We start from the raw sequence: 13,316 nt of genomic DNA, 5'->3' as shown, positions 1-13,316 counted from the left end.
AATATCGAGATAAGCAGCATTTGTTAAGTCGGTTAATAAATCTGTATTGTTATCTGAGTCTATCGTTAACACTTGGCAGAGATCTAAAATAAACAAAAATAAAACAGGAACTTTATTACATTGATTGTGTGAAATTGTGACTGTTAGAGCAGCTGTTTGCCAGAAATCTTAAGTAAGAGTTACCTGAACGATACATTGTTTCATTTGAAATGTATATCGAAAGGTTTTCGTAAAGAGTACAAGTGAATTAATACGATACTCATACATAGGGCTGTGACAACAGCATATTTCTTGCATTGTTTTGACTCTTAAATGTATATCCGTTAATATCTTATATGTTTTTTTATACAGAGAGACGTGGTTCTCGGTTGATTAAATGTGTCTAACTGTGTTGGATATATACCCGAGAGTGTTAAGAATGAAAAGAAGATTCTGTTGCTACAGCCCTACTCATAAAGTACTTCAACTTTAGAAACGTTCGTTTTAGATTAATTTTAATCTAATGAGGCAAAACTTTGCAAAGTGAAAATGAACTCGAAGTTCATGATTACTTAATTTTCATTAGATGATTATTTTCATAAGATTCCATAAAATGAACAAAAATTGATCACTAAAGATGTTTCGACAAAGGTTTTGAGAATGAACGGGGAAAACGGGCATATTGTAATAAGGAAAGAAGAAGCCTTAGGACAATGTGTTCAACAGATTATTTGTTGCAATGTTGGTGGAAATACAAATTATTGCTGAAGATGACAGTAGATTGGAGATAATTCGAGCCACTTGCATGCCAACTAGATTGCGAACTCGACTCTTTGAATGTTTCTAGGCTAAAAGAATGTTCTTAGCACTTTTCATCAAGTGTGCACTAAATACATCTCGTAGTGCGTATGTGACACTTATGAACGCAGAGAATTTTGCCGAAGCCAAGATACATTCTATGACGGTACAGAAAACAAACAGGAGCGCCCAGCGAATGTCAGGGATTTTGGCTCAACAAGGGAGAACACATTTCTCTGTAATATTTAACGCTAGATGCAAAATGACTTATGTGTTTCTGATTTTGTCTAAACAACCCAGACATAATACATTCACAGCCAGGAGAATATTTTTGCAACTATAATTTATTTAAATTATTTTCATATGCTCTTTTGTACGTGTGTGTCTATGTGTGTGTGTGTAACATGCTCATTTTAGACCAAATATTATTAAGCATAGAAATGGTATTTATGAATTCACTTTTCGATTTAGACTCAAAGTGTAAACATTTATCTTTTTTAATCCGTACTTCTTTCAATGTAAATATCTCAGGCTGACTGCATAGGACATTAGAACGTTTATAAAGTTAGAGAAAAGCCAAAGTCTAAAAGTAAAATAAACATCTTTCATATTATCATGAACCGCCATTTATTTTCTAATTCGTTTAGACGTTGTGTACATAAACTTGGTCCCTTATAATTTTAGTTGTAATGAATGCAAATATTGACTTTAAAGCATGTGTTGTAAAAAATTCAAGTTTTTCTAACATTGCTTAAATAAAATAAGTACTTAACCCTAAAAGGCATTTAATTTGATTATGGTTAGTAAGATTAGTATATATATAGCATTATGTATATTAGCATTCTAAACAATTTGTGTTTTTAGTTGGATGGAGAGAAAGTAGAAAAGAAGATTAAGCTTAGGCAAAAACAAAATGGTAAAAAAAACATAGACATAAGATACAAACGAGATACGGAAATTAAATAATATGCGAAACTGCGTTAATAAAACTATGATTTGTTTTGTATACAATATTCAATGACATTATTTTTTTCATCTCATATTTTTAATGGCTGAAATCCTAAAATGTATAGTCAAAAGTAATATATGAGTTTGATTCCAGCTCAAATTGGGTTTTATAAAAGTTAACGCGTAGACGTTAACACGTAGACATTTTATTTTTTAAAATCGGAAAAGTATTAGTTTCTGTTATCATAGATATTTGTCCTGACATCTAAAGTAAAGACAGGCTGGTATTCCACATTAGTAAAATCTATCTAGCGTTGCCGAGAAGTATTTTTACTTTTAACTGTGTTCTCCAATGATTTCTCTATTATTTTTTATTACATTTTTTTAAAGATAAATACCCAATGTATGTGTACGTAATAAGGTTACAAATTTAAATAGAAACACATACACAAAAATGGTGAATATAATGCATAGTTTAAATATATGAAATAACAACTTACCGGTAGAAGTGTCTCATCCGCGAACAGACGACAAAAAATAAACGACTACTCGAATTTGTTAAAAAATTAAAAATATAAATGTAAAGAGTAAAAATAATAAAACATTTCTGAACTTTTACGTGGTAACTAAGGAGTATCTTGATTATTTACGATTCAGGAAAAATAAAATTTACGTGCACTTCTTGATACAGTTTTGAGATATTTCTCAGAGATTAAGTTTTAATATCAGTTTCTAAATTGTTCTAGTAAGTGATACATTCAGAAAAAGTGATATTCTATATCAATATATATATATATCTATATATATATCTATATATATCTATATATATATATATATATATATATATACGTAGATTTTGTTCTTGATTTTTAAACAATATTAAGGTTAGCGTCTCCATCTTGGAAATCAGGTGTGTTTTTTTTTTTTTTTTTGTTTTGTTTTTAGAAAGTCGCACATTTTTTATTTGGACATAAAAAATAATATTTATTTATTTATTCATTATTTTTTTAAAAACAGTAATCTACGGACAGGCATGTTTCGCGGTTTGCAGAAGAGAGGTAGGCGCCCGAATCATGCATGTCCGTAGATTACTGATTAAAAATAAGTATATATATATATATATATATATACATATATATATATATATATATATATATATATATAATTTAAATATCATTAAATAGTTGTTTCCTTTATATGGTAAAGTGAGAAGAAACTATTTCATATTGGCTGTGCATAACTAGAAAACGGCAATATAGAAAGGTTACTTCTAATGTATACAATCATCCGTTACCAACAATATAATTTATGTTAATGTAAAGAAATAGAATACTTTTTTTCATTATTTTTATTCAAATCAATAAAAGCCTACCTGAGGTGGTTTCACACTCAAATATATTTTATAAAGTTTAATATTTTATTTGAAAATTTGGAAGAAAGGTAGAAGCAACAAATTTTATCCTTGATCAATAGTCACGACGAAGCTCGTGACATTTCAGTACATTTTTATGTCGGTGAATGTGAATTCAAAAATAATTTGTATAAAACCAAGTTTAACATGATCTTATTGTTCCAGAAATCGATCTGTTTACCTGTTACTACGGTAAAAAGAAAATGTTCAGGTAATTGTTAAGAATAGCAAATCTAAGAGCTTCTGAGATTATCAGAAATGAAACTTTAGAAAAAATAAAGTATCCCCGGTTTTTCGGACTGGCAATGGAAAATAGAGGAATGTGACGGTGATTATTCCTACGTATACTGTTTAATCAAATCATCAGTTACGAAAAAAAATTAAAGAAAATCAATAAAATTAAATAAATTTCTATTTTTAGAAAATAAAGCAGCATTACATAGTTGAATGTGATGTCTACACAGAGTTGTGCATATGACGTTTAAGTTAGATAGAACAACGAAACAAGAGAACCAAACAATTTAATTTTTGATGAGCTTTTTTATTTGGCTGTGATTAAAATATCAATATTTAAATACCGGTATTTATATTAGACTGAATCTTATCACTGCTGAAATCAGGTAAACACGACATTACGTTTGATTTTATTATATATATATATATATATATATATATATATATATATATATATATATATATATATAATACATATACTAGGTTAATAATTGCATTTTAGATGTGATGAATCCAAATAATAGTTAGCAGTGTACACACATATACAACAGCTATATTGCAAATAATACAAGCGGCTTCATCTTAATTATGACAATTAGAATTACTAGAATATGTCTCCAATCATACATTTTATACATATCCTTGTGAAGACCCATAACTCGTACTAAATGATGAATGGAAATTTATTCACAATAATGAACTATATTCGATTATAGTGTTGCTTACTTAATTAGATTTCTATCAAAAGGCCCCAGATTAAAGTCGCCACTACCACTTACGACATATAAGACGTGCATTTGCTTCAACTATTGTCAGTATAAAATGACTAAATGTTTATAACGTAACTTATGCATACAATTTGGAGACAATTGTCGCCATTGGTTACACCACGATAAGATAATGTTAAAGAAAATTAATATTATTTATGAATTTATCAACAAAATATCCACGAACCAACAACTCCATTGTAGTAGGAATACAGATTGACATCCGAGAGGATATCGTATAGATACTGAGATATTATTAATATTAATGATTGGATAGGAACCAAAGGTGTTGGACTGCACAGGCTACTAAATTGGCTCTTTTTTCCAAGGAAGCGGGAAATAGGCAGTCATTTACCGAGTAATAAAAGAAGACAACATATACGTTTCATCTGTGAGGAGTCATGATTGTAGGGATAACTATTCAATATGCAAAAACGAACTCTAATTCAGAGCGCGCTAAAAATTCAAACGGACATCCAAAAATTAAATGCTTTACCTGTGTCAAGAAGGCAGACAGTAATATTTAGTCGTCATAATAGTGTTCAAGAGGAATATTTGATATTGTTAGCTTAAATGCAATAACATGTTTGCATATGCACACTATTGGCGGACCAGACAATCGACTTTGCAAAAAAAAAATAATTAAAATTAAAAATTTAATAAACCCTTTCGTTTTTATTATAAACAGATTGTATAAAAAACTGTTTTTTTTAATCAAAAACAAAATTATATATATATATATATATATATATATATATATATATATATATTAATCTACACTACCTTGTGCGTGCGCACACAGACACGGGTACACAAACACACACATATATATGCACACACAGATGTGTAAGTGTGGTCAACCGATACTGGCAACGCTTAGTTTCAAATATATTGCGGAATTGGTAGTTTTAAAAAAGTGATGATCACTTTTCTGTAATAATTGTACGTACATTGAGCCTCCACTTTATAGCCACCTGTTTTGCTGGACGGACGCGGCAATGTGCAATAAATACAATTTAACGTACAAAATAATAAATTAATAACATAACTATTTCTTTGTCTAAAAGAGAATGACGAAAACACTGCTTTTAAATCAAATCCAGTAATGTATTTTGAAAAAAGTCAATCTTGCGAGAAAAAATTGTGTGTGTGTGTGTTTGTGTGTTTTTTGTCGGCGTGTTTGAGTGTTCATGCACACGCACATGCGTATGTGTGTGAGTGCGCGCCCGAGAACGCGACGTGTGTGTGTATATACACACACACACACACATATATATATATTAGTATATGTATATATATACACACACACACATATATATATATTTGTATATGTATATATACACACACACATATATATATATATATATATACTTACACGCACACTCGATTGTCTACATATATACACAAAAACACGCATGCACGTGTGTTTTCCATGTAACTGCAATGTGGTTTGTTTTCGAACCCAAAAGAAGAAAACTGTTTTCGATCTTATCTTCAGCGAGACACACGAAAACAAACATAGCATCGCATTACGGGGAAAAATAAAATAAAAATATGTACTACGATATATATGTATATAATACATATACGTAATAAATATTTATTTTCAGTAAAATATTTGTTAACCGGAAACTGCTGTTCGGTAATGGAGGCAAGAATGGGATTATATAAATAATGGAATCTTCCTAGCTCAGCCAATAGGAATAGACGAACGATGGCTCGTGGGGGGGCATTAGTAATCATGTATAGGGAGAAGAGAAGTTTATGTTTAGTCTATGTATGTAATAAGCAGTTAAGAGCGGTGAAATGCGAACATCGTAAGAAAATAAAGAATAGTACACGGGGTATAATGATAGCGGTGATAGGACTCGATAATCAGAGACAAAAATAGAAACTTCTTCTGTAGATGTGGCGACCGTCATGATACTTATCCTAGGATGTAATATACGATTTAATAATAAAAATAAATGTATATAAAATGACGTAGTAAAGGGTGGTGTAAGGTTTAGACATAATACATTTTCATGTGTCATCTGTGATTGAAAATCTATGAAAAGTTGGTGTAGAGGGGGAATTCTGCAATCAAAATATTATATACAGGATAACAGATTCCAACTAATTTTTCTTGTCTACATTTTCATTCATACTATGTTGAGGTTAAATTTTTGTTGTTTTGCAAAGGTTACGTAGAATTTAGTTAATGTTCGGTTGCAATTAGTTTATATTAGATCGTATTTTATTAGGCTTAAGTTGGATTTTCTATAGTTTAGGATTTTACACTGAAGTTGTTTTTTGTCTATTTTCTGTTACGCCAGGGTAAAGATTAATAGCCAGAATATGGCAAGGATAAATATACGATGGTATTTTAAATATTAGACGTGATGACTAGAAACCCAAGGAAACTAGAGTTGACATCTTTCAAATAATTCAAATAATTCAAATGATTCAAATAATTCAAATAAATCAAATATTTGTGTAAAATAGAAAATGTTTACTTGAAGTTCGTGAAGGATATAGTTATTATTCCACATACATTTTTTCGCGATTGTCATTGGTCAATTGCTGCGAGCTGATTGGCTAAGCGGGACATGCCAATATACGTCGCCTTTAACAACTAAAGAAATACTAAAAATAATAACGGAAAGCAATTATATGCTGTCAGATTAAATGATCAATTTATATAAGGCAACTTTCAAATTTCTCAATGGGACCAAGAATTTGTATAGTAACGCAATTTGCAAGATTCATTATGTTAATACTTAATAGAAGCTTCGTTATTCAAATACCATTAGGAAACGCAGCGTTCAATGTTGATACTCTTGCGTTACTTATTTTTTATTACGCTTTTTTATTACGGTTCAAAAGATTTGTAAATAATAGAGCTTCGTATTATATTATGTTATCATTATTTTTAGTTACGTGTGTCACTTGTAACATGTCATGTGTATCGTTACATTACATTTAAAATCTACCCCTTTTTTTTGTTAATATATTTCAATGTAATATAACTCTCGCGCTCGCAGTCTTTTGGAAAACCCCAGATGAGCAAGAAATTACAGGACGCGTTGATGCTACCGCTTGTCGATAATCTAATCTATTCACCTAATGTTTTAAATCATTCCATAGCAATGAAGCTTAATGTTTACTTTATTTACCTACAGAGATCACTCATTCACTGTTTGTCCAAATAAATTAACGTTTAATTTAAAAAGCGAGCAGTTAATTTGTTCTAAGTCGAAAATATACACATAATACATCTCGGTTGCATCAATAAAATATGTCTTCATATGTTTATTTGTTTGCTCCACCGTCCCTTGGAATCGCATTGGAATATTAATAATTCCTCTATACTAAAATAAATATTTCGTGTCTTAAAGCAAGTAACAAATTAAACATACTATTTTAAAATACTATAATGGTAAATAGGAAAGTAGTGATATTTAATAACACAACTGTATCATGCGATGACTTGTTTAAATCAGATGCTTCACTTTATTCTGGCTTGAGGACCGCCCAATATAATACGAAATAAATTTGGCAAATATACTATACACATAAAAATGATAGATATGTAAAAATATATCCACATGTTAACGATTTAATTCTAGATCCAATTTTGTTTGAAAAATGATTGCGTCAATATTATTGACGATTACCAATAATCAATGAGTTTATTTTATTTGTTAGATTAATTAAACCTAAAAGATTTTTGTTGTATTATTGTAAATACACATTCTTCGCTACGAATTTTCTGGCAAAACACACATAATAAGAATGGCAGAACTTTCCGCACTCTTGTACTGGGAGTTTGGATATTACTGTTCTTCTTTGACCTTTCACGAACAGTTGTGGTGTATCAATCGTTGCTGAGAGCTTTTTCATTTCACCGTTTCGTTTTACAGCCTTTGCCCTTTTAACGTAAGTAGTATCTCGTTGTAGTTTATTATTATTACTAGCGGGGGTACCCGGCGTTGCCTGAGTGTTTGTTTCCGGGACGGGGGGGAGTTTTAAAAAATGTTATGGTAGGTAAGTAGGAAGGATCAAACCCGGAGTCATGAGTAAAAGTAGGAAAATAAAGTGTGAAAAAAAAACATCTGCAACGTTAACAGTTCGGCCACCAAGAAAAGTCCATTCCAGTTGTTTAGGAAAAAAAAAGACTACGGTAGGTCGGCGCGAACGTGAAAATATAATGTGAATTGTCCAGCACGCTAACCACTACGCCACAGAGCACTGCAGCTTAGTTTAGTGAATTTGAGAAATAATAAGCCTATAACACACCTCAGATATTGTTCTGCCGTTTGTGCATATTATATTTGCATGAAATATCTTGATTTTTAATCCTATTAATGTCAAAATCAGACGGGAAAAAATGAGTTCATTTTATTTATATATAGAGAGAAGAGAAGAAGAAGAAGAGAAGAAGATTATTATTTTTTTATTATTATTATTATTATTATTATTAGTAGTAGTAGTAGTAGTAGTAGTAGTAGTAGTAGTAGTAGTAGTAGTAAAGAGGATTGCCTAGAAAATGGCCAATTTTCACTAAAATTGTTTTGTAAAATTGTTTTTTTTGTAAAATACTGATTATAATTGTGTGAGTATCCTAGCGATCACCAATTCTTTGCTCGGTGTATAAATGTTATATTATATATCCCTTGGTCTGTTTCTATATTGATCTGTATGTTATTTTAATTTTCTCCGCAGTAGTTATCTTTACACTAGCACAATTAAGGACATTACTTGAACAAGGATTTGCACTATCGCCTCCGATGTCATTTTTATCACCTCTGTACCTTTATTTATTATTTGCATAATTATAGGACACGGTGTAACGAAAAATTTGTCCCCCATAAATAAAACAACACTCCTGCTTTATTTTAAATCTTTTGTTAAAAAAATCAATTCAAGTAACTTGATTATGTTGTAGAGCTGACATCAATACAATGTAACAGCGTTCAGCCTAACTCATCGCCTCAATACTGGTTCGAAACTGAATACATGCCTTTTCCACAAGCGTCAGTGAGAGTTCTGCGAATACTCGACAATCAGGTTTGCTTTGGTCTTGGTGGAAGTCATGTTAGTGATGTTCTCGAGTATGACCAAACGAATTAGTTACGCGGATTTATGTCTGAGGGGACGAGGTTCCAGTGAGAGAAAAGTACAAAGTCGTAGCACTTCTTCTGTAACTAAGCCTGTGTCTCTTTGGGTATTTGGGCTGGCGCTGAGTCATGCTGCCAGCCCCAGGGTCTGCCAACAGTCATATGATTGCATCAGGGGATCACCACACTCTTTACCACATCCAGGTACACATTGGTGTTGACTTTCAAGCATACTTCAAAGATGTAAGTGGGCATGATGTGGCCCTCACTTGAAACCACACCAAGACCATTACCGTGACCGGAATCTTCGGTGAGATGTGCCCTCAAGCGTTGAACCCTCCGGATTATCATTTTGAGAGTGGTAGAAAGGGCCCTGTTTTCATAACTTGGATCAGTAAAGATGGTGAATGGTACAGCGAGATAGTTCCGATCCTGCTTGTTTAACATTGTGCCACTTTCAGACATGATAGAAGGCTCTTACCGATTTTGGGATTTATACGTTGGCCAACTAGTAAATGGTCTGACACAAAAAGTAGAACCTGGTTTTCGTCAAACGGAAATTGAATCATGTCGTTTTTTCTACGGCGATAATTATATCGATTCAAATGGGTATGGCGTTTTAGAAATGATTCTTCTCGTGTTTATTCTCAAGATACTCTGATACATTGGATATTCAGTTTTCTACAGTGGATTTAGTTGAAATATTAACACAACGTATTATGTCGTATTGAATACCAGTAATCCCCTAGGAACGCCTTGCAAGTGTATGTTAGATGGTTGGCTCAAACGCCCTAGCTCTGTGTGTTAGAATCTGCATTTGTCGTTAAACCACTGATCTTCTTGACAGCATTTGTCATCAATTAGCGATTATCATTCTTCCCTGACAAAAATTGAGAAATCCAATTTGTAGTCAGAATACATATCCTTCCTTATTAATACACGTATTCCTGAGGCATTTCTTCCATAAACTATCTAATACACTGATAGCAGAACTAGTTTTACTGTCTCCTGTTTCGTGATGTTAATATAGCATACTTGTAATTTGGTTTTGGGAGCTCAGCAGATATTGACGACTGTTCATAATAGTAGTTCGAAGTGTATGATACATTTCTCACGGATCTATGCTTTGTAATCTTATCGGTTATAAATGTAAAAGCTGGTCTCTCTACATTATCTTGTACAACGATTTCATGTTTTTTATTATGTTCTTATCTTGCCAGTCAATAATTCCTACTTTATGACTAGTATTAAAGTTTAGTCAGTAGCAGTTAATTATGTTTTTTTTCATATAAATATCTTACAAAACATATAAATTTTGTACCATTATATCTCAATATTACGTATTTAATTGAATAATTTTCTTAAATAAAAATGTATTTGAATCATTCTTGGTGTGTAAGATCTTGAAGATCAGTCACCTGACAGATTTCGCAACGCCGACTTTCATTGCACTATATGTATATAACGTGTGTATCATCTGTGAAGGTTGATAACACAGTGCTTGACAAATCACTTAAGGTCATCAGTGGACAGCAGGTGGTTGAACCTATGTTTGATTGAGTTGATTTGACTTGAGTTGCAACCAAAACGTAACTGAGATAAGTTCATTCTTTGAAAGATTTCTTTTTGTTATTTTTTATATCAGTGGTTTTTACTGTTCCGTTACTGCGACTAAAAGACATGAGCGTTTTACACATTGTTACGCATGCTACTGCGTTTGTTTGTTTCTTTTTATTAACGGATTAATATTATATAATAAAATGGACGGAAGGATTCAGAGTGGGTTAGGGTGAGAGTTAGGGTTGTACTATCATATGTACTTGCATTTTTTAAAAATTATTTTATGCCGTTATTAGATTTCTCTGTCTTTTCCTTCAATCTTCCAACACTTTAACAACTAATGGTTACTACAAAAACATTTCCATTATGCATGCTACAGTTTCTTTTTCAAGATATGCTATATATATATATATATATATATATAGAGAGAGAGAGAGAGAGAGAGAGAGATTGCATAATCTGTTCAGGAACACAATAGCAGGTCTAACATTTCCAGCTAAACTTCTGGCACATTATTAAATGATTGTGATTACGTCACTAAGATAGAACTATTTCTCATATAAATCAGCCGTATTATGTCTTGGGTCAAAATTCCATCGTGATTCTTAGTTTACGAATTACATTTGTATTAAAGTAAATAAACAATAGCACAAATTTTAAATAACAGAAAATTTAATATTGTGTTGAAGAAACGCACTGATTACTGATTATAAAAAAAAAATTTCAAGCTAAGTAATTGCTAGATAAATATAAATTATATTATGCTACGTCGAGATTATACCTGAGGATCATAAACAATTATCACGAGAATTTATAGGAAAATTTAACATCATTAAATGGAAAATACAAGTATAGCAGTAAAAAGGCAAAAGTGTTTAAATCTGAGACACTAAATATTTCCTACAGAAATTACTACTTTGGGATAGATAGTCTCTTAGTATATGTATATGCAGTTATCTGTATCTCTAGTTCTCCCTCTCCCTCTTTTCTCTCTCTCTCTCTCTCTATATATATATATTTATATATATATACATATATATGCATGTATATATATGTACACATAGAAGCGGCCAAATATATACGCACGCACACACACACACACATATATATATATATATATACAGTGAGAGAGAGAGAGAGAGGGGGGAGAGAGAGAAAGAGAATAGAGTAATAAGAGAGTATATGATTTTAAAAATCTGTAGGCAATCTCAACTGTGAGAGCTCAATGCGAAGCAGAGCTTATATAATAGTTTAAAGGAATCCCACAACACAAATAGTTCAATCTCATTGAAAATTAATTTATTCCTATTCAAGATTGAAATATTTTTCTTTTTATTAAATGGATGCAAATTTACTTTTTGTTTAACGATTAACTTTCTCTCTTCCTATCTCTTTCTCTGTATATATATATATATATATATATATATATATATATATATATATATATATATGATTTTATCGATTAAAACTTTAAATCTGAGATTCAAGATTTAAAAAATCATTCGTCCTATGTATCTTAAAATTATCACATTTTTGCTTAATTTTTATATGTATATCTAACTATTTTTCTTGATATTTTTCAGGATTCAGTGGAAGACGAAGATCCGTCACCATCATCGCAGAAGGTGTCAAACCAATCCACTTCTTCTGCCAATTCTGCGGACGCTCAGAGAAACGGCGAAACAAACTTTTTAAAAAGATTCTTTTCAATCTTTTCTCCGACAACATCAAAAGGGGGCAGTAAGTAACCCTCTCAGACAACAAATACTATTCACAAAAAAAAAAAATATTATTTATTATGTATTACAGAGAAAATATTTGGTATTAATTAATACAAGGATATTATTTTGTGACTGGCGGGAAAAATATTGAAATATTTCAGTTATACACATTTCTGTTCAAGTAACTGAAAACTTGATCTGCCTTACCGCTTAGATACATTAAGAAGAACATAAAATTCAAAGACTTTCTTCTTCAGTAGTGTGATATCATCGTTTACATTATTTTATAAACACTGTATTTTTTATACACCAGAAAGACGATGACAAATGTAATAAAATGTATTAAAACGGAAAATGGAATTTATGTTAGAATTTTTGGAAATATGAATTGATGTATGCATATATATATATATAGATATATATATATATATATATACATATATATATATATATATATATATATATATATATATATATATATATGTACGTATCTGTTTTGTTTTACTCTTATTTAACTTCTATGATTTTGTATTTTGATGTAATTTTGGTAAGTTGATAAACAGACGGATTATTAAAATTCAAATTTGATTCTATATATGCATACAATTATGTGTATTTATGTCAAGATTTCACAGACATCTGAAACCAGATGATTTTAAATAAATCTATGCTTATGTATTTTTATATGAAAAGAAACTGTACATTTCCAGGAGTATAAGGGAAGGTGTAATGTGTTTAGAAACCTCAGCTAAGAAGAAGAACCATATCAACATATAACTTAACAAAATATTATTATTAT

At 30.8% G+C, this 13,316-nt stretch overlaps 1 long non-coding RNA gene across 1 annotated transcript in view; it reads left to right on the top strand.

Annotated features, from left to right (window-relative positions):
* The window catches only part of LOC145293361 (uncharacterized), a 59,864-nt gene extending 46,992 nt beyond the window's left edge, over positions 1 to 12,872 (top strand). Inside the window, exon 2 of the long non-coding RNA XR_013869721.1 lies at positions 12,380 to 12,872. This is a non-coding gene — a long non-coding RNA (uncharacterized LOC145293361). The remainder of the gene's footprint in view (positions 1 to 12,379) is intronic.
* The last annotated feature ends 444 nt before the right edge of the window (positions 12,873 to 13,316 follow it).

The sequence above is a fragment of the Euprymna scolopes genome, chromosome 14 (assembly GCF_053919585.1).
Source record: "Euprymna scolopes isolate OS-2025 chromosome 14, ASM5391958v1, whole genome shotgun sequence".
In the NCBI taxonomy this organism is placed as follows: Eukaryota; Metazoa; Mollusca; class Cephalopoda; order Sepiida; family Sepiolidae; genus Euprymna; species Euprymna scolopes.
Note: the sequence above shows the minus strand (reverse complement) of the source record. Positions and strands in the feature narration are given on the sequence as shown.